General features: G+C 40.3%; 1 protein-coding gene and 1 long non-coding RNA gene across 6 annotated transcripts in view; one reads left to right on the forward strand and one right to left on the reverse strand.

Moving 5' to 3' along the window:
- The window catches only part of LYPD6B (LY6/PLAUR domain containing 6B), a 252,894-nt gene that overhangs the window by 206,951 nt on the left and 23,101 nt on the right, over positions 1–22,842 (forward strand). Inside the window, exons 2-3 of one of the 2 annotated variants that reach the window (XM_057551820.1) lie at positions 3,059–3,244; positions 12,272–12,330. The gene's annotated coding sequence lies outside the window, so the exon portion shown is untranslated. The remainder of the gene's footprint in view (positions 1–3,058; positions 3,245–12,271; positions 12,331–22,842) is intronic. The other variant, XM_057551819.1, reaches the window with a different exon arrangement.
- The window catches only part of LOC103005097 (uncharacterized), a 228,767-nt gene continuing 211,524 nt past the window's right edge, over positions 5,600–22,842 (reverse strand). For 2 of the 4 annotated variants that reach the window (XR_451074.2, XR_009009112.1), the window contains one exon: positions 5,600–6,361. This is a non-coding gene — a long non-coding RNA (uncharacterized LOC103005097). Of the gene's footprint in view, positions 6,362–6,537; positions 6,634–11,374; positions 11,894–22,842 lie in introns of those variants that run through there. The other 2 variants (XR_009009113.1, XR_003623478.2) reach the window with 2 other exon arrangements.

A 22,842-nucleotide genomic window follows, 5' to 3' on the forward strand; every position in this document is an offset into this window, starting at 1 on the left:
GCAGTTTTATAAAATCAGACCTATAAGTGTGGGTGAGGGATCCAGAATACCTCCCACCCCACTCAAATCCCCTTCATCTGTTGGAACTCCAACAGCTTGTTATCAGTTCAGCCTGATAGCAAACTGGCTGGTTGTCAGGAAGTCAAACCAAAGCCTGAAAATGCAGGTGATTTTACCTTTGTCAACCCTGAATCCTGGAGACAGCATATTTTACAGTTTTAAGTCAACCAACCTAAAATGGCTTAATCCATCATAAATTTGTAAGCACTAATTATCCTTCTTTTATATGCCCTGTTCTTGTAACCAGAGTATTTTTAAAAGCTTTGCTGTTGTTCAAGTGATGTGCAGATGAATTGGGTGATGAATTCTGTAAAGCATACCCACCTCGACATTTCAGAACTATGCCAGGCGCTCCTGGCTTCCAGAAACTCAGACTCTTTGCCCCATCCCCACCCCTCTAACCCTCCTGCTACTGGAATACCATATCACCTTTCTTATTGATCGTGTCAGTCTCCTGGCAAAAACTAGTCTCATTGCTTGAAAGATCAAAACTCAACTCCTGACTTTGTCTGCAAGTTCCGTGATTATTTAATTTTCCTGTCAAACCCTATTTCCCACTTCCTTCTAACACACATCCCACTTCTGGAAGTCATTCCCTCCCAGTTCTCTGCCTCCAAGCCCATGGTCATGCTCTTTGCCCATTTCTGTCTCTTCCTTTCCCCATGAAGACCCCATATCCTTTTTGTTGCCTACCAGTACCCTTTACAGCTCACCCTTCACATCCTTTCATGCTCCCTCTTCATCTTCCATGGTACTTAGCAAGGAGGCAGCGTGATGTGGCAGCAAGATTACAGAACAGGGAGACAACACTAGTACTCCTGTCCTCAAATTCTGCCACTTACTTATTTGCAAGGTGCCCTTGGCTGCCTTTGACCTCACAGTTTCCTCATCTGTAAAATGAGGTTAATAATACAGTATCTCCCTTGCCTACCTCACCATGTGGTCGTAAGAATCAAGAGAACTATTGTATGTGAATGCACTCTATTATCACTTACTGTACCCTAAAGCACTTGTTTTAATTATTAATCCTACTCTGCCCTGTACTCACCGCAGTCATTTCATGTGTGATACCTAGTCTCACTAGTTCTTTAGGTTGAAGATTTTTCATATATTTAAAGTGTAACCCCAATATAACTCTGCAGTGGTCATCACAGTGCTGACCACACAGCAGGTACTTCATATGGATTTAATAGAATTTTGATCTCTGATATTTCCCAAGAACCTCCCGTTTTGGTTGTGCTGCAGTGGTGGTTGGTTGTTTAATTATCAGATGGATACTTGAATTTCTGGCATTTTCCCAAAGCAAGATTGAAATTCTAAGGATATAAAATGGATGTGGGAGACCTTAGAAGCAGGGTAAATAAGTTGTTTGGGTGAGTTATTCTCTTGAAAATGAACTAAAGGCAGAACTCAGTTCTTGGATCAGTTGTAATGAGTCTGGTAGTCAATCCTCACTGTAGCCTTGTACAAACTCTGTGGATGTTACTATAGTTCCCTGTGCTATGCAGTAGGTCCTTGTTGGTTATTTATCTTATATAAGTCGTATGTATATGTTAATCCCAAACTCCTAATTTATCCCTCCCTGACCCCTTTCCCCTTTGGTAACCATAAGTTTGTTTTCTATGTCTGTGAGTCTGCTTCTGTTTTGTAGATAAGTTCATTTGTATCATTCTTTTAGATTCCACATATAAGTGATATCATATGAAAAACAAACAAATAAACAAAAAAAGCACCAAAAGACTCTGTGGATGCTCACAATGGACAGGGAGGAAGTCCCAGTAAGTGAGGATGCCACCCAGACTATCGGAACTACACCAGGTTTCACTGAGAAGGCTGCTTCAGTCTGAAATAGCAGAAGACCCTTTGCTGGCTTCAGCTGATGACACATTTTAGCAGTCCACATGAATTTGCTTCCAACTTTCTCCTAGTCAAAATAGGAAATAGGTTCTTGTATTATGTCCATTGTAAGAGTCTGTGCTCTTAGTGCCTAGTAAGGGGAAGGTAAATACTTCATGTAAGTGAAAATTTATTTTAAATCATACAGAAATATACCATTTTTTAAAAGATATCTAAAATAAGGTGAACCTTCAGAAAAATAAGGTGAACCTGTTGTGATAGACTCTCCTTTGGGTGGCAGGGGCATGCTGGGTACCTCTTACTACCCTGGAGGTTTAATTTGCAATGAGTAAGCTGGTAATCAGTAAAACTTGATTTTCCCCCCTCCAAGCTTGACGTGTCTAGTGTACCTTCTGCTTCTGGAAGGATTGAAGTTTGTTGTAAGGGTGAAATTTCTGAACCAAGAATGGGGACATGGGAGCTATGAAGTTTGCTGAAAATCATCAGTGTACCAGACTACCCAATCCCTAGTTCAGGATGCAGAGCCTCAACACGATCCTGGCCAGTGCTACAGATCTAAGTGTGTCTACCCCCATGCATTTATTCTGGTGATTGTTATCTGTGGAAAGTCTCAGCCAGCATGCTTCTTTCTTTTTTAAGAAAAAATTTTTTTTCTTGAGACATTTCTTCTATTTAGCCGAACTAAATGTGTGTACATTTGTTCTTAGCAGATTCGCTTATTTCTAGGCGCCTCCCTACATGATCTCAGCATAAATAATACCCTTCCCTACCTACTACAAGCTACAGGAGTCACTGGCATTTTAGAAAAGTAAATGGAGCAGAGTCAGTAACACGGCACAATCCAGTGTATCTAGAGCAACTTTCACGTATTTGCCATTTGTACACGGACTGCCTTCATCACTGTATTCAAACTGTAGGGCATGGACCACGTCTTACTTAAATATTTATTTCTAGTTCCTCATATAGTACATAGTAGATGTTCAAGAATGCTTATTAAATGAAAAAGAGGTATATATATATATATGTGTGTGTGTGTGTGTGTATGCATTTTCCAATTTAAAAGTTTATTACTACTTAGCTAGAAAAAAACGCCAGAGGTAAATTTGGATGGATGACGCTGAACATGACATTTCTAATGCAGCGCTCGACATAATCACCCACACAAAAGGAAGCCAAATCCAGGGACTACATGGTGTGACTGTGCGGCAGCTGCAGGACGTTGGCAAGTTTTCCTGGATGTCCTGCAGGACCCAGTGAGCCCAGGCCCAGAGGAATTCTGGTGACAGTGCGCTCTCAACTCTCCTTCATGAACTACCATTGCCAAAAGGTACACAGAGTTAAGTAAAAGCCTAAGCAGGGCTGGCAGTATTTTAATGTACAACCACCTCGTAGGCCTCAGTAAGGTATTAAGTTCCTAAGGTTCTGGAATTTTCCTTGAAGGATTTCATAACCACATCAAGCTTGTTAGAGTATTGACTATTGCTACTGCTGCTGTTTTCCCAATGGAAGCTCCTGATTTGCTGTCCATTTGATACTTTTCTTCTGTACTTCAAGCTCTCTTTCTTATACAGACTTGCAGCGTTTAACTGTTTTGAGATAATGGTGAGAAATCAGCTAATCTTTGCTGTAAAATATGTCCTAAGAACTAGCCATGTCTTTTCAACGTTTTATATATATACATATATATACATATATATATATATATATATATATATATATATATATATATATATATGTTCTTTTTCTGATTCTTTTCCATTATAGGTTATTATAAGATATTGAATATAGTCCCCTGTGCTATATGGTAGGTCCTTGTTGTTTATCTATTTAATCCCAAATACCCAATTTACCTCTCCCGCCCCTTTCCCCTTTGACAACGCTGTTTGTTTTCTATATCTGTCAGTCTGTTTCTGTTCTATAATTCACTTAATTTGTATCCTTTTTTTTAGATTCCACATATAAATCATATCATATGATAATTGTCTTTTTTTCTTTCTGGCTTACTTAGTATGATGATCTCTAGGTCCATCCATGTTGCTGCAAATAGCACTATTTCATTCTTTTTTAGGGCTGAGTAATATTCCATTGTGTATATCTCCCACCTCTTCTTTATACATTCGTCTGTCAACAGACACTTAGGTTGCTTCCATGTCTTGGCTATTGTAAATAGTATTGCTATGAACATTGGGTGCATGTACCTTTTCAAATTAGAGTTTTCGTCTTTTCCAGTTATACGCCCAGGAGTGGGATTGCTGGATTATGTGGTAGCTCTATTTTTAGTTCTTTAAGGAAAACATCCTCCTTTAAGTGTTGTATGTGATATGCATATCCCTTTTGCAAGTATTTTATTATTAAATCCATTGTCCCATCAAGTGCTCTTGAAAAGAAAATGTGACTGTACTTTTATATCTCCTTTCTTCATCCCACAATACTCAGCAAACATTTGGGCCCCTGCTCTGTACCAGTCGCATTGCTGGAGACGAAAGACTACTCTGCCTTCAGGGGGCTTAAATATGATGAGAGAGGGAAACAGACCCCTGCCTGTGTGCACACCTTCTTCTTCCCATTGAAGAATCTAACATCTGATGAATGGTTGCTGCTGGGGCATTCAGGGATTAAAGGCACGGTTTATCAGTGGAACGAATAAAGAAATCATTGAGGAGAATAATTGTTCAAGATTGGGGCTTCAGACTCTAATCTCACATTACCTGAAAAAATAGCAGCAGTGATTGCCATCTGCTGACACACTGCCCACCGACAGGGAGGGGGTGTTCTAGGCTGGCCAGGCCTCCTGCCAGCAGAGCCAGGAAAGTATCCCTGATTAGAGCAATTAGAGCAACTCCCTGAGCTGGTTCATAATTTGCTTAATCACACTCACTTCACTGAACTATGGTTTTGGCTTTAGGGGGTTTTAGGGAAAAAATGCAAGGTTTGGGGAAAGGGAAAGGAAGCAGTTAGAAAGAATTCAAATTGATCCTCCTCCCTAGTCAGTTTGGGGTTGGCAGAAAAGAAAGCAAATGACATCAGTGACAGGTGTAAATATAAGGAAGCCGATTTGGACAATGGGTCCTTTGAGTCCTGTTTGGGTGAGAATTATTGAGATCACAAAAGGAAGCAGCTGGTAAGTTCTGGAAACCTTTTTAATGTAAGCCCACAATTTGAATAATGCACTAAATGGAGTGTAGTGCATATATTTAAATTTTTTTAAATTAATTAATTAATTTATATTTTTATCCTTGGCTGTGTTGGGTCTTCGTTTCTGTGCGAGGGCTTTCTCTAGTTGTGGCGAGCGGGGGCCACTCCTCATCGCGGTGCGCGGGCCTCTCACTATCGCGGCCTCTCTTGTTGCGGAGCACAGGCTCCAGACGCGCAGGCTCAGCAGCTGTGGCTCACGGGCCCAGCTGCTCCGTGGCATGTGGGATCCTCCCAGACCAGGGCTCGAACCCGTGTCCTCTGCACTGGCAGGCAGACTCCCAACCACTGCGCCACCAGGGAAGCCCCTATTTAAATATTTATGTACAAATGGCTGTCATTTTTTAGCCTGCTCTGCCATGGTCCCATGACTTGATACAATTGCTTTTAAATGATCATTTTGTAGATGCTAGAAAGGCATTGTACAGAAGACGAGAATCACAGCAAACCAAACAAAGAAAACGCAGAAGAGACCACTCTAAACCAAATATGTCCATCATAGCCAACTATATTTAAGAAGTTCTGAAGGCAGTTTAGTGTAGGGATTAAGATGGAGGAGTTTGGAACTGGACCTACATTTTAATCCTATCTGTGATTTACTAGCTTTGTAGCCTTGGGTAAGTTACTTATCCTGTCTTTAAATTTCAAATTCTTCATCTGTAAAGAGGGGATAGAAATCGTACCACCTCACAGGGGTGCTGTGAGAATTAAATGAATTAATGGTGTTCAGTGCCTGACACGCATAAACCCTCAAAAAATGTTATCTTAAAAAAGGAAGGTGTTCTTTGTGAGGGCTCATGCAGGAAACCATTAGCAAAGCATTGGGAAGTCAGAACTCTGAGAGCAGCAACTTTGTTTTAGGGACTGAAGCCTTGGCAGTGAACGAAACGATGCCTGGCACGTGTTAGGTGCTCCGTAAATACTGACTGAATAACTGAAAAAATGGGTTTCATGCATTTAGGGTGTATAAATTGGATTATTCTATGAAATTGTACATTTTAAATGAGGAAAGTATAAGGAAAGAAATAATGGGTGAAAATTTTGTGTGTGGCAAAGGTGTATATTTCAAACTTTTAGCCAGGAAAATGTTCATCCTGTCATTTCCTGTCAGGGGCACAGGGTTTGATTCCCTTTTCTTCCCTAAGATCAAGTGATCTGGGGGAGCTGTTTGTAACGATCTGGATGGGGTCCTCCTGGCTGCAGCATTCCCAGCTCCTGTCCTGTCCTGCTTGCGTGATGTTAAGAAGAGACACTGTAGGGGAGAGACAAGCACACGTTTAAACGACTGGTTAAAAACATTCTTTTCTCCTATTTGCTTCCAAATCATGACAATTTAACTTCCCCTTGTGATGGAAAAGAGAAGCTTGGAGGTGCCAGATGCCGGAGTCCAACTGCATCTCTGTTCTCCCATTTGTAAACCGGCCCCACCTGGGGTCTCTTCTAAACTCCCCGGGGAAGCCGTGGGCTGGTGGGTTCTGCCCCTGTCTGTGTGCAGCGCCTTCGTCTGCTCCCTGTGTTTCAGGCCTGGAACAGACAGAGGGTGGGGAAAGGGATTGACATTCTCTGCCTAACCCTCGCCTGCAGTCATTTCTCGGACGTGATGAACGAATACTGCCTTTGAAGGAAGACGTACACATTTGCCAAAGAAGGGAATGCAGTTCTGGGACCTCATAGCTACAGGATTGTGTAAATCACTCAACACTAGTAAAGTTGAAGTTATGAAAGTAAATAATTTCCATTTGTACCAGGGCTAATTCCTCTGAGGAAAATGGTGACAGATGTATTCTGTAACTTCTCAGGCAGCCCTGGAAGTCTGACTCCAAAGACAGAGTTTTCAACATACTCAACTCTAAGATGTTACATGTGGGTAGCTAATACTGATTGAGTTTGTGCTGTCTTCAGACTTTATTCTAAGTGATTGTGACATATTAACTCACTCCCTTGAGGTCGTTATTGTTTATTCTCTCCTTTTACAATGAGGAAACTGAGGCACAGGGAGGTTAAATGACTTGCCCAATGTTAGCACTAACTCTTAGCACTTGATTCAACATGTAAGGAAACTGAAGTGCTGAGAAATAGCCCACGTGTGGCAAAATATTCAGCTCGTCACTCAGCTAAATAGCAATTTCCCCCCTTACTCTATGTGCACAAGGAACCATTGCATCCTTTCCTGTGGGAGTGGGTTATAGCTCTTACCTATGAAGCCTGCATGCTAGGGGCAAAAAGAAAGGCTTCCCAGGCCACTTCCTCTTGTCTACTCAAAAGCTTGAAATCGGCATTTCAGAACCTCAAATGGAGTCCTGGGACATGAGCTGCTTGTCATATTTCAAAGAGTCTACAGGAAATTGCTCATTTAGGGGCAGTAAAACAATGTGGGCTAATGAGTGTATAAAAGCTTTTTTGCGTGTGTGTGTCAAATTATATATATCACGTTAATGTAAGTTTATTTTGTGTGGGTCAGACACTTTTCATGGCACTTGTGCCTTTTGCTTTTCATCTTAAAAATGGGTAACGAATTATCTTCTACATACAGTTTAGAGAAATCCTTCTAAATGTGGAATCTGGGGTCTGGACCTTAGGGATGAAAAAATTAGCACCTATTGGCCTGCCATGAGGGATGTGTTACTAATAGTCAACAATCACAGTATACTCAGATGGATGGAATACCCCTATCCTACAGGTTATCTTCCTTACCTGCATTCTTAATCCACTGTTGTGTTGCAGACAGCTGTGACTATGTTCTTACTAAGCTCTCGGGGGCTCTACCAATGGAATTTGCAAAATGTAATTAGGATGGTGAATTGTCTGGGACTCCCACCCCTACCACCAAATGACACATTTCAAAGCCAAATAAAAATGCTATTTTATATCATCTACTCTTTGGATTTTCCAAGCCCCTGGTCCATTTAGAGAGAACTGTTGAGCTTTAGCTATATAGTAGGTGCTTAACCATAAACTATAGAGCCAATCGAGCTCTTTTAACTTTTGAATAAGTTATGCATTCATACGGATCAAAAATCAAAACAATGACATGAGGTATATTCTGAGAAGTCTCCTTCCCACTTCTGTCCCCTTATAGTGTATTATTTACCCCTGTCCCTCCACCTACAGGTCATCACTTTTATTAGTTTCCTGTACACTGTTCCTGAGTGTATTTATGCATATAAGTAAATACATATAGTATTTTTTCCTTCCTTAACACAAAAAAAGACATGATAGTCATATATTTATAGCTATCTCCATTTATATTATATATAATATAAATATGTATATTTTATATATTTATATATATCTATCTATATCTATCTCTATCTATCTATCTATCTATCTATATATATATATATATATATCTCCTAGGACTTTTTTCACAGCAGAATATAGGAAGCATCCTCATTTTTTTTTTTTTGGCCTTGCCACACAGCAGGCGGGATCTTAGTTCCCCGACCAGGGATCGAACCCATGCCCCCTGCAGTGGACATGTGGGGTCTTACCAACTGGACCGCCAGGGAAATTCCGTTTTTTTTAATGGCTGCATCAGATTCCGTTGTGTATACGTAGGTGTGTATATATATATATATGTGTACACACACACACACCCCCACACACATAGTCTTTTGATGGACACTTGGGTTTTTTCCAATCATTTGCTATTGTAAACAGTGCTGCAGTGACTGTCATGGCAATATATTATTTTGCATGAAAGCAGACCATCTGTAGAAAAACTTCCGAGAAGTGAGATTTTGGGTCAAGGGTAAATACATTTGAAATTTTAATAATGTTACCAAATTGCCCTTTGGAGTCACATTCCCACCAGCAATATATGAAAATGACTGATTTCCCATGACCTCCTCAAAAGAATATTAGAAAACATTTTTATCTATCAGACTAGTCAAAATCTGGAATTTATGAAGTGTACTTTTAATTTACATTTCTCCTATTTGAAAAGATGCTCAACTTTTCTCATGTTGTTTAAAGGCCATTTTGTTCATTTTTCTATGAAATGTCTATTAATGTTCTTTGCTACTTTTTCTGTTGGGTTACTGATAATTTTCTTACCGATTTTTAGTAGCTCTTTCCATATTAGCGAGATTATCCATTGTTTTGTCTGTGACATGAGTTGAAAATATTTCCCCCAGGTTATTTGGTTTTTTTTACTCTGCTTATAATTTTTTTTTTTTTGGCATACAGAAGTTATTATTGTTTGATGTAATTGAATTAATCAAACTTTAATTTTATACTTTCTGGGTTTTTAATCATAGTCAGAATGGCCTTTCCCCACTCCCAGGAAGTCACTCATATTTTCTTGTATTTTTTTTTCTTTTTTTAAAAAATTTATTTTGTTAAAGTATAGTTGATTTACAATGTTGTGTTAATTTCTGCTGTACAGCAAAGTGATTCAATTATACATATCTATACATTCTTTTTCATATTCTTTTCCATTATGGGTTTATCATAAGATATTGAATATAGTTCCCTGTGCTATACAGTAGGACCTTGGTTTTTTTTTTTTAATTACTTAATTTCATTTTTGGCTGCGTTGGGTCTTTGTTGCTGCACGTGAGCTTTCTCTAGTTGTGGCGAGCGGGGGCTACTCTTCGTTGCGGTGCACGGGCTTCTCATTGCAGTGGCTTCTCTAGTTGCGGAGCACGGGCTCTAGGCGTGCGGGCTTCAGTAGCTGTGGCTTACGGGCACTAGAGCACAGGCTCAGTAGTTGTGGCACAGGGGAATTTTCTTGTATTTTTAAGAACCCATTTTATTACAGAAAATTTTAAGCGTACACAAATTAGAGAAAATAGTATAATAAACCCCAACTACACGTCATCCAGCTTCAACAATTAGGGGTATTTTGCCAATCTTGTTTTATCTTATCCTCCCATCCATTTTGAGAATATTTAAAGCAAACCCCAGACATTATATTTTCTTTATAAGTATATCAATATATATCAATAACATGTAAGAACTTTTTAGAACATAACTTCTATAACATTATTATACCAATAATTCCTTAAGATTATCCAATACTATTCTGTGTTCACATTTTCTTTTCTGGAACTTTTATGGCTTTGTTTTCTATGTGTACCGTATGAGGTGTGTACCAACCTTATTTTTTTCCTGGCTACCCAGTTGTCCCAACTCAGCTTCTTAAAGTGTATTCTAACCTTACTGGTTTGAGATGCCACCTTTACCATATAACAAATTCCCATGCGTATTTGAGTCTATTCCAGACTTTCTACTGTTCCATTTGTCTGTCTACTCAAATGTTACTACTATACTGTTTTAATTACTGTGGCATTAGAGAATGCTTTAATGTCTTTCAGGACTAGTCATTCCCTAAATGAAATAGTAAGTCATCTACTCCAATTTATGCTATTTAAAAATGGCAGAAAATTATAGTTTACAGTCCAGCCTCATCAGATCTGGTCTGGTGATTTAGAAATCAACAAGGAGTGGGAGTGGAATGTGTGAATGTAAATGTGGTCCCTAAGGAAAGTAAGAGTAATAACACTATAGGAAAGTAAATAGTAATAACATAAAGCTTGAAACCTGGGGCAGGTCCTTATCTGGAGGTGGGAGGAGAAAGCAGAACCAGCAAAGGAAAGAGGACGTAGTTTTGGTGGTTGAAGCACGCTTCTCCCTTGGAAGTAGCCAATCCTGGTTCTCTTTGGCAAAGTCAGCAAGGCCTACGGTAGAGAAAGTTGCAGTGTTGGCTGTGTACCTGCCCTGGGGAACCAATCAGAGACGCAAAGCACGCTGCAGAGCCGAGAGGGCCCGGATGAAGTGTGTGGAGGCGGCTGCGCCATCACTGTGCTCTGGGCAGTTCACAGGCCTGGGCAGCCGATAACCCTGAACTCCAGGGCTGCCTGGGTGCTGGCTTGCGCCTCTGAAGGTGCGAGAGTGAACCTCACCAGGCCTTTCCCAGGCAAAGGATGAAGCTGTATTACTCTGAGCCCTCTTTCCAGGAGACAGTATCAGTTCTACCTAACAAGATACCTTTACTGGAAAAGGTCTGAGAGAGAGGACTTCTGGTACTAGTTATCGTGGGAGAGACATCTAAAGTATTTAGCAGGGGCAAATCATAATACCTTTTATCCTTTTGAAATGCATGTATCTGCTGGACTCTGCGCCTTCACAAAAGCCCAGAGAATGATAAGGTGGTCAAAGCACGGGGGAAAAGGCCTGGATCCGGAGCGGGTGGAGACTGAACGGGGATGACTACAGAATGACTTCATCCCCGGCAGACACCCTTAATAACCCGTGGCATAGCTCCTAACCTCCTCATCCCCAATTTCCTCCTTATAACCTGCAGGTGAGCACACCTGCTTACCTCACAGGGATGTGGGGAAGATTAATTAGTTTCAGATGGGCAAGTTCTTTGCTGCTGAGTCATGTGGTGTAGTGAGAGTGCTAATTTGAGGCTGCACAGCCAGGAGTTGCCTGCTGCCCAAACGCAGACACCAGAGGGTAAATGGAAATTGGTCATCATCAGAGTCAGGGGAGTGGACTTTGCAAACTGAGTGAATGGGTGAAGTCAGCCTTGTTCGGGCATATTCAACGATTCCTTACTCAGTGTCTACCCTGTGCAAGTGGTAACGGGCAACACAGTGGGGGCAGGAGGAGGTTAGTGAGGAGTGATGGCCCTGAGGTGCAGGCATTGCTGGGGTGTCTGTTAGCCACACTGGAAGACCATGGCCTGGAATTGTGACTCTGTGGACGAGAAGTCATCTTTGCCATCAACGACGTGAGCTGGGCGTCAGTTGTAGTCGGCTCCACATTCCGGCATACTCTGAATAATAAGAAGGGTGATCAGCGCTCCCTCAGTCCCCTCACTTTCCAGATGCCAACCTTACCAAACCCCTAAGCTAGTCTTCTCTCTTAGGTGTTTGCAGTGAAAAGAATCTTTGTGTTCATTAACAAAAGGGGAAGAGAAAAGAGACCCCTCTTTTGGCCTCTTTGTCTTCTGTTGTTGCATGCTGCTGCTTTACAGAGTACGTCCAAGGTGTGTTTTATTTTAAGCACAAGGTAAAAGGGACTATTTTAGGTATTATCACAGAACACTTTCTCTGCCAATAAGGAGTTTTATGGTCTGGAAATTGGTACAGAATATGGATGAGATCTCAATGTACATTTTAAGCTGAACTCTTTCTTTTTTTTTTTCTTTCAGGTGTCCTTGAGTGAAGGTAGCAGGGAGTGAAAGAGGAGGAGAAAAGAAAATTAAGAAAGGTGAGTATGAGTAAATTTGGAAGGTGAAGTAAAGGGCTTCTCTGGGCAAATGAGGCTGCTAAGACCATTATCCCAATAGGAAGGTTTGGGACTGTGGAAGGTGAGAGGTAACCAGAGAATAATCAGAGGCAGTTCAGGAAAAGGTCCTTAATTTAAGTGACAAGCCCATTGTCATGTAAAGATAGTGTTGTTTCTTGAAATACAAGATTTTAAGAAAGGAGAATAGGGCAAAGCACCATTGTGTTAATATGAAATTCTGGTTTTCAGTGAATTTATTTTTATTTTATTAAAAAATTTATACAATTTTTAAAGGTTACTTTGCATTTATAGTTATTACAAAATATTGGCTATATTTCCTGTGTTGTACAATACATCCTTGAGCCTATTTTATTTATTTATTAAAAATTTACCATTTTATTATTTTTTAAAATTAATTTATTTTTTGGCTGCGTGGGGTCTTCGTTGCTGCGTGTGGGCTTTCTCTAGTTGTAGTGAGTGGGGGCTACTCTTTGTTGCAATGCACAGGCTTCTCACGGTGGTGGCTTCTCTGTTGCGGAGCATGGGCTCTAGGCACACGAGCTTTAGTAGTTGTGGCACATGGGCTCAGTAGTTGTGGCTCACGGGCTCTAGAGCACAGGCTCAGTAGTTGTGGCACATGGGCTTAGTTGCTCTGCGGCATGTGGGATCTTCCCAGACCAGGGCTCAAACCCATGTCCCCTGCATTGGCAGGCAGATTCTTAACCACTGCACCACCAGGGAAGTCTCTTGAGCCTATTTTAAACACAATAGTTTGTACCTCCCACTCCTGCACCCCTATATTGCCCCTCCCATCCAACCCCCACTGGTAACCACTAGTTTGTTCTCTACATCTGTGAGTCTGCTTCTTTTTTGTTACATTCACTAGTTTATTTTTTAGACTTCACATATAAGTGATATCATGCAGTATTTCTTTCTTTTTCTGACATATTTCACTTAGCATGATGCCCTCCAAATCCATCTATGTTGCTAAAAATGGCAAAATTTCATTCTTTTTTATGGCTGAGTAGTATTCCATTGTATATCTGTACCACTTTTTCTTTATCTGTTCATCTGCTGGTGGACACTTAGATTGCTTCCATATCTTGGCAATTGTAAATAATGCTGATGTGAACATTGGGGTGCGTGCATCTTATTGAATTAGTGTTTTTGGTTTTTTCTGATATATACCCAGGAGTGGAATTGTGGGTCATATGGTAGCTCTATTTTTAGCTTTTGAGGAACCTTCATACTCTTTTCCACAGTGGCTGCACCAATTTACATTCCCACCAGCAGTGTACAAGGGTTCCTTTTTCTCCACATCCTTGCCAACATTTCTTATTTGTGTTCTTATTGATGATAGTCATTTTGACAGGTGTGAGATGACATCTCATTGTGGTTTTTATATGCATTTCTCTAATAATTAGCAATGTGGAGCTTCTTTTCATGTGCCTATTGGCCATCTGCATGTCCTCTTTGGAAAAATGTCTGTTGAGTTCTTCTCATTTTTTAATTGGGTTGTTTATTTTTTGATGTTGAGTTCTATAAGCTATTTATATATGTTGGATATTAATCGCTTATCAGTCATATCATTTGCAAATATTTTCTCCCATTCAATAGGTTGTCTTTTCATTTTGTCAGTTGTTCCTTTGCTGTGCAAAATCTTTTAAGTTTAATTAGGTTCCATTTGCTTATTTTTGCTTTTATCTCCTTTAATTTAGGAGACAGATCCAAACAAATATCGCTGCGATTTATATCAAAGAGTGTTCTATGTTTTCCTCTAAGGGTTTTATGGTTTTGGTCTTACTTTTAGGTCTTTAATCCAGTTTGAGTTTATTTTTGTATATGGTATGAGGGACTGTTCTAATTTCATTGTTTTACATGTAGCTGTCCAGTTTTCCCAGCACCACTTACTGAAGAAACTGTCTTTTCTCCATTGTATATTTTTGCCACCTTTATCATAGTTTGACTATAAGTGTGTGGGTTTATTTCTGGGTTTTCTATCCTGTTCTGATCTATGTGTCTGTTTTTGTGCTAGTACCACACTATTTTGATTACTGTAGCTTTGTAGTATAGCCTGAAGTCAGGGAGTGTGATTCCTCTAGCTCTGTTCTTCTTTCTCAAGATTGTTTTTGCTATTCAGGGTCTTTTGTGTTTCCATACAAATTGTAAATTTTTTTGTTCTAGTTCTGTGAAAAATGCCATTGGTAGTTTGATAGGGATTGCATTGAATCTGTAGATTGCCTTGGGTAGTATGATCATTTTAACAGTGTTGATTCTTCCAATCCAAGAATATGGTATATCTCTCCACCTGTTTGTATCATCTTTAATTTCTTTCATCAGTGTCTTATAGTTTTCTGCATACAGCTCTTTTGTCTCCTTAGGTAGGTTTATTCCTAGGTATTTTGTTCTTTTTGTTGTAATGGTAAATGGGCATGTTTTCTTAATTACTCTTTCAGATTTTTCATCATTAGTGTATAGGAATGCAAGGGATTTCTGTGCATTAATTTTGTATCCTGCTACTTTAACATATTCATTGTTTAGCTCTAGTAGTTTTCTGGTAGCATCTTTAGGATTCTCTATGTATAGTATCATGTTATCTGCAAACAGTAACAGCTTTACTTCTTCTTTTCCAATTTAGATTCCTTTTATTTCTTTTTCTTCTCTGATTGCTGTGGCTAAAACTTCCAAAACTATGTTGAATAATAGTGGTGAGATTGGACAACCTTTTCTTGTTCCTGATCTTAGAGGAAATGGTTTCAGTTTTACACTATTGAGAACAATGTTGGCTGTGGGTTTGTCATATATGGCCTTTATTATGTTTTTTTTTTTTTTTTTTTTTTTTTTAAATATTTATTTATTTATTTATTTATGGCTGTGTTGGGTCTTCGTTTCTGTGCGAGGGCTTTCTCTAGTTGTGGCAAGCGGGGGCCACTCTTCATCGCGGTGCGCGGGCCTCTCACTATCGCGGGCTCTCTCGTTGCGGAGCACAGGCTCCAGATGCGCAGGCTCAGTAATTGTGGCTCACGGGCCTAGTTGCTCCGCGGCATGTGGGATCCTCCCAGACCAGGGCTCGAACCCGTGTCCCCTGCATTGGCAGGCGGATTCTCAACCACTGCGCCACCAGGGAAGCCCCATGGCCTTTATTATGTTGAGGTAAGTTCCCTCTATGCCTGCTTTCTGGAGGGTTTTTATCATAAATGGGTGTTGAATTTTGTCAAAAGCTTTTTCTGCATCTATTGAGATGATCATATGGTTTTTATTCTTCAATTTGTTAATATGGTGTATCACATTGATTGATTTGTGTATATTGAAGAATCCTTGCATCCCTGGGATAAACCCCACTTGATCATGGTGTATGATCCTTTTAATGTGCTGTTGGATTCTGTTTGCTAGTATTTTGTTGAGGATTTTTGCATCTATGTTCATCAGGGATATTGGCCTGTAGTTTTTTTTTGTGACATCTTTGTCTGGTTTTGGTATCAGGGTGATGGTGGCCTCGTAGAATGAGTTTGGGAGTGTTCCTCCCTCTGCTAATTTGATAATTTGATAAGGACTGCATTGAGTCTGTAGAGTGCCTTGGGCAGTATAGTCATATAAACAATATTTATTCTTTCAATACAAGAACATGGTATATATCTTTCTACCTGTTTGTGTAGTCTTCAATTTATTTCATCAGTGCCTAACAGTTCTCAGAGTACAGGTCTTTTTGCCTCCTTAGGTATATTTATTCCCAGGTATTTTATTCTTTCTGATGCTATGGTAAATGGGATTGTTTCCTTAATTTCCCTTTCGATATTGATACTTCAATATTAATGTAGAGAAATGCAGCAGATTTCTGTATATTAATTTTGTATCCTGCAACATTATTGAATTCATTAATGAGCTCTAGTAGTTTTCTGGTAGTGTCTTCAGGATTTTCTATGTATAGTGTCATGTCATCTGCAAACAGTAACAGTTTTAAGTCTTCCTTTCTAATTTGGTTACTTTGTTTTTCTTCACTGATTCCTGTGGCTAGGACTTATAAAACTATGTTGAATAAAAGTGGTGAGAGTGGGCATCCTCGTCTTGTTCCTGATCTTAGAGGAAATGCTTTCAGCTTTTCACTGTTGAGTATGATTTTAGCTGTGGGTTTGCCTTTATTATGTTGAGGTAGGTTCGCTCTATGCCCACTTTCTGAAGTTTTTATCATAAATGGATGTTGAATTTTATAGCTTTTTCTACATCTTTTGAGATGATCGTATGGCTTTTGAAGAACAAATTCTTCAATTTGTTAATGTGGTGTATCACACTAATTGATTTGCGGTTATTGAAAATTCCTTGCATCCCTGGGATAAATCCCACTTGATCATGGTGTATGATCCTTTTAATGCATAGTTGGATTTGGTTTGCTAGTATTTTGTTGAGGATTTTTGTGTCTATGTTCATCAGTGATACTGGCCTGTAATTTTTTTTGGGGGGGGGTGGTTATCTCTTTTTGGTTTTGGTGATGGTGGCCTCATAGAATGAGTTCAGAAGTGTTCCTCTGCAGTTTTTTGGAATAGTTTCAGAAGGGTAAGCATTAATTCTTCTCTAAATGTTTGGTGAAATTCACCTGTGAAGTCATCTGGACCTGGACTTTTGTTTGTTGTGGTTTTTAAATTACTGATTCAATTTCATTACTGGTAATTGGTCTTTTCATATTTTCTATTCCTGGTTCAGTTTTGGGAGATTGTACCTTTCTAAGAATTTGTCCATTTCTTCTAGGTTGTCCATTTTATTGGCATATAGTAGCCTGTAGTAGTCTCTTATGATCTTTTGTGTTTCTGTGGTGTCAGTTGTAACTTCTCCTTTTTCATTTCTGATTTTATTGATTTGGGCCCTCTTCATTTTTTCTTGATGAGTCTGGCTAAAGGTTTATCAATTTTGTTTATCTTTTCAAAGAACCAGCTCTTAGTTTCATTGATCTTTTCTTTTTTTTGGTCTCTATTTCATTGACTTCTGCTCTGATCTTTATGATTTCTTTCCTTCTAATAACTTTGGGTTTTGTTCATTCTTCTTTTTCTAGTTCCTTTAGATGTTAAGGTTAGGGTATTTATGAGATTTTTCTTGTTCTCTGAGGTATGCTTGTATTGTTATAAACTTCCTTTTTAGAACCTTTTGCTGTGTCCCATGGGTATTTGATTGTTGTGTTTTCATTTTCATTTGTCTCTAGGTATTTTTTGATTTCCTCTGATTTCTTCAATGATCCATCTGTTGTTTAGTAGCATATTGTTTAACCTCCATGTGTTTGTGTTTTCTGCAGTTTTTTTCTTGTAGTTGATTTCTAATCTCATAACATTGTGGTCAAAAAGGTGCATGATTTGACTTCAGTTTTCTTAAATCTACCAATGCTTGTTTTGTGGCCTAGCATGTGATCTATCCTGGAGAATGTTCAATGTGCTCCTTAAAAGAATGTATATTCTGCTGCTTTCAGATGGAATGTTCTCTATATATCAAGTAATTCCATTTAGTCTAATGTGGTTTTTAAGGCCTGTGTTTCCTTACTGATTTTCTGTCTCGGTGATCTGTCCATTGATGTAAGTAGGGTGTTAAAGTCCCCTACCGTATTGTATTATTGTTGATTTCTCCTTTTATGTCTGTTAATATTTGCCTTAAGTATTTAGGTGCTTCTGTGTTGGGTGCATATATATATTTACAATTGTTATATCTTCTGGGATTGATCCTTTGATCATTACGTAGTGTGTTGCTTTGTCTCTTGTAACAGTCTTTATTTTAAAGTCTATTTTGCCTGATACATGTATTGCTACTCTGGCTTTCTTTGATTTCCATTTGTATGGAATACTTTTTTCCATCCCCTCACTTTCCGTCTATATGTGTCTCTAGATCTGAAGTGAGTCTCTCTAGGCAGCATATATATGAGTCTTGTTCTTGTATCCATTCAGCCACTCTATGTCCTTTGGTTGGAGTATTTAATCTGACTACATTTAAGGTAATTATTGATATGTATGTTCTTATTGCCCTTTTGTTAATTGTTTTGTATTTGTTTTTATAGGTCTTTTCCCCCGTTTCTTCTTCTTTTATTCTCCTGTGATTTGATGACTATCTTTAGTGTTAAGTTTGGATTTCTTTTTCTTTCTTGTATGTATATCTATTATGGATTTTTGGTTTGTGGTTATCATGAGGTTTTTGTATAGCAGTGTATATATATATTGTTTTACGTTGCCAATCTCTTAATTTCAAATGCCTTTTTAAAACTCTGCATTTGTACTCTGCAGGCCCTCATGATTATTGGCTGCTGGTTAGCAGGGCCTGGTCACGAGGAGGCTGGCTGCAGAACCTCAGGGGTCCCAGGGCTAGTTTTGGCTCACTGATGGCCAGAGTCAGGGTCCTGAAGACTCCGGGGCTGTTGGCCACCCACTGGTGGGTGAAGCCAGGTCCTGGAGTTAGTGCTGGACCACTGGTAGACAGAGCTGTTTCCTGTAGTCTGGCTGCAGGGCCCAGGGATCTCAGAACTCGTTTCAGATTGTTTGGGTGGTGGTGTTCCTGACACAGTTGGGTATGGGGTCTGTGGTGTCCCGAAGTTTGCATCGGCCTGCTCGTGGACAGGGCCAGGGCCCAGGCCCAGCTGTTCCCAGGTTAAGATCTGGCCTGCTGTGAGCAGGAGCTGCAGGCTGTGGGATTGTAGTTTTCTTGCTTCTGGTGTCTGCCACCTGGTGGATGAGGCTGGTCTAGAGGCTTTTGCAGGCTTTCTGGAGAGAAGGGCCAGCGCCTGCCCACTGGTGGGTGGAGCTGTGTCTTGGCCCTTTGGTGGGCAGGGCTGTATCTAGGGTGTTTTTAGAGGCAGCTGTGAGCTCAGGAAATCTTAAGGCAGCCTGTCATCTGTTGATGGATAGGGATGTGTCTCTGTCCAGTTAGTTGTTTGGCCTGAGGCATCCCAGTACTGGTGCCTAAAGGCTGTTGGGTGGGGCCAGGTCTTGGTGCTAATGAGCCAAGATGGCAGCTGCCATCAGCAGTGTTCATGGGTAGAATGTTCCCCAGTATGGCTGCCACCATTGTCTATGTCCCCTGGGTGAGCCGCAGCCACCCCTCACCTCTCCAGGAGACTCTCCCAGACAAGCAGGTAGGTCTGGCCCAGGGTCCTATCAAATTACTGTTTTTGCCTTGGGTTCTGGTATGTGTGAGATTTTGTGTAGGCCCTTTAAGAATGAAATCTCTATTTCCCTGAGTTCTTTGAGGCTCCCAAAATTAACCCCTTGGCCTTCAAAGCCAAATGCTCTAGGGTATCATCTTCCTGATGCAGGACCCCACAGGCTGGGGAGCCTGACAGGGGGCCCAGAACTCTCATGCCTTTGGAAGAACCTCTGCAATATAATTCTCCAGTTTGTGGGTCGCCCACCCTGGGGTATGGGATTTGATTGTATCTTGAGTCTGCCCTTCCTACTTGTCTTGTTGTGGTTCCTTCTTTATGTCTTTAGTTGGAGAAGATCTTTTCTGGTAGGTTCTAGTCTTTTTATGGATGGTTGTTCTGCAGATGTTGTTTTGGTGTGCTCATGAGAGGAGGTGAGCTCAGGGTCTTTCTACTCCCCCATCTATCTTGGCCCCTCCCCTCTGCAAATTTTTTATATTTAAATAAACTTACATCTCTGTGTAGATACGTGTTAGGTTCTATGATGCAGCAAGAGTGCAGCCTTGAATACACTAAAGCTTCCGTGGGCTTCAGTGCTATGTTCATAAAAACATGTGTTCATTTTTCTCAGCTCTTTTATTGAGGTTCAGGAATCTTGTCCCCCACCCTTCTCCTTATTTAATGATGTTCTTCAGTGATGGTAGCAGCAGAAAAAGCTGCATTTTGGTGGGCTTGTGATATTTGCATGGGATTATAGAATATTTTTCAGCTAGATTTTTCTTGTTGATATTCTCATTTTCTTTTTAAAGCCTTCAGTCTCACCTTGATTGGTTTGTAGCATAAATCCAATTGTTGGTTTTTTTTTATGACATAAGAGTAACAACTGTTCTTATACTCTCCCAGTAAAGATGTACTGTTTAGTCACTGCAGCTGTTTGTATAATACCTGCTGTAACAGCAAGTCCTGATGCTTTGGTTCAGTGTGGCTCTTTTCCTGGTGTTTTGAGACTGGATTCAAGGCTTAGTCAGGGTCCTGGCAGGAATGAGACAGCATATTCAGACTGGTGTTATTTAAGAGAATGAATAAGGGGCTGTTTACAATGGTGTGGGTTCCATTTAGGGAAATCCACCTAAACCTAGTCTTCATAGCTGGCAACAGAGAGAAGCCATTTCTATCCTATAGGCCTAAAGGATAAGTGGTTACCAGGACCCAGGAGAAGGTAGCTGTGGAGTCAGGGACCTGATGGGAGCTGAGGGACATGACGACAGCCTGGCAGGGAGTGAGTCAGGGGAGTAAATGCCCCAGTCACACTCTCTGCCCACCCTCTGATCTGCCAGTTTCTGCCATTGGCCAAACGAAGCTGAAAGCCAGTGGAAAAGGGAGCTGTGTGCCTGGTCTTCATAGCTTGGCTTCCCAGGGCACAGAGCAGGGTGGACAAGGTTGGAGGGTGGGGCTACAGGAGCAAGAGGTGAAAGCCCAGCAGGTTTCACCTCCTTTCACCCTTTTAGGATAGCTTGGGAAGATGGTGTGGTCGTAGGATATTTAAAGCCTAGCCTAGTGTGTATTGAACCACATGTGAATAGGCCTTCAGTGGGCAGAACTTCAGTTGTTGAAAATAGAGTTCTCACAATCTTCACATCGTTCACCTAAAATCTAAATGAACAGTGAACATGGAAATTCTGTTGGTGGAAAAGATGGAAAAGCTTTATTTTTTTTCTTAAAGGTAAGGCCTGCAAGTGTGTGAGTCCTTTAGAGACCTTTTTTTTTTTTTTTAAATCCACTGTACACTTTAAGATTTATTTATTGATTGATTGATTGCTATGTTGGGTCTTCGTTTCTGTGCGAGGGCTTTCTCTAGTTGCGGCAAGTGGGGGCCACTTTTCATCGCGGTGCGCGGGCCTCTCACTATTGCGGCCTCTCTTGTTGTGGAGTACAGGCTCCAGACGCGCAGGCTCAGTAGTTGTGGCGCACGGGCTTAGTTGCTCCGCGGCATGTGGGATCTTCCCAGACCAGGGCTCGAACCCGTGTCCCCTGCATTAGCAGGCAGACTCTCAACCACTGCGCCACCAGGGAAGCCCCCTTTAGAGACCTTTAGCCCATCTCTAAGTGAGGACTGGCGCTGCCGTGCCCACCCCAGTGCTCAGCAAGGAGGGCAGTCTTGTGTCCCCAAACGAACCCCAAGCTTTTTTCAGGGTGGGGACTATTCCATGGGGTGGAGTAGACACAGAAAGTTTTCATGAGGGAGAAATATTGAAACTGGGCCTTTAAAGAGTGAGAAGTACAAGGTAATGACACATATGAGAGCACAGAGCCTGTTGCTTTCTCAAGCACACTTTATGAGAACTGCCTTTTATTTATGAGCATAGACAAAGAATATAGATTTATCAGAAAGCAGATAAATGAAAATGCTCCACTGAGGCCTAAATATTGTGCCCACATATATTCTAGAGTAGTTTTCTTAAAATTTATCTTCAGAGGAGTTTTACATTCTTCTCTCATATATGCTCAGATAATCATAGTATTTGAGAGCTGAAAATATGTGTATTGAATTTCAGTCTTAAATCTAGCCAGATACAGCGTAATCTTAATGATATTGGCTGGTATGTTATTCATTGAGGAACCATAAATCTCTATTTTTAGCTTTTAAATTTATTTAATAATTTGAAAAAGCAGCAATGGGTAGGGACTTATTCCTTCTCCTTTAATTCCCACAACTCTCTGCAAAATAGATATTTAATATCTCTATTTTACTGATAGGAAACTGAACCTCAGAGCTGTAGAGGGATCAGCCAGAAGTAATAGATCCAACTAGTGACAGGATCAGAATTTGCTCCCAGGCCTGAGTGCCCCGTCCATTCTCCCCCCATTATAGGCAGCATTTACACTTGACTTTACCCTGTGGGACTGTGAACCATTGCTTAAACGTCGTTTTTCATGTTGCAATTAAAACACTATTTAATGCACATAATTTTTCAGTTTCCTCTGGGAATATAAAATTATGCACATATATATCTTTATATATGTACATTTCCTTCTGCTCCAAGTGGTAATAGTGACAATTTATAGAGCAAGTGACATGCTGTAACTTTGTTATATATGTAGAATGCAGAAATTTTTTATTAGGATTGCTTTTATAAGCTTGTCAGCTTCCAGAGAGTTCTTTGAATAATCTGTTCTGGATTTTGTGACTGTGCAAAAGTCAGCACGATAGTCTTTTGCCATTGCATGTAGTTTATTGTTGGTTTTTAAGTGCCCTCCTGTTTCAGAATGATAGCCATGAACATGTTCTTGTATAATACATTTTTAGATATAGAATCAGGAATAATTTGAGCTAGTGTTATAAACAGTGGTCAGTGACATAAAGCCTCAGCACAGAAGAAAGACAACAG

Source organism: Balaenoptera acutorostrata, chromosome 8 (genome assembly GCF_949987535.1).
Source record: "Balaenoptera acutorostrata chromosome 8, mBalAcu1.1, whole genome shotgun sequence".
NCBI lineage: Eukaryota > Metazoa > Chordata > Mammalia > Artiodactyla > Balaenopteridae > Balaenoptera > Balaenoptera acutorostrata.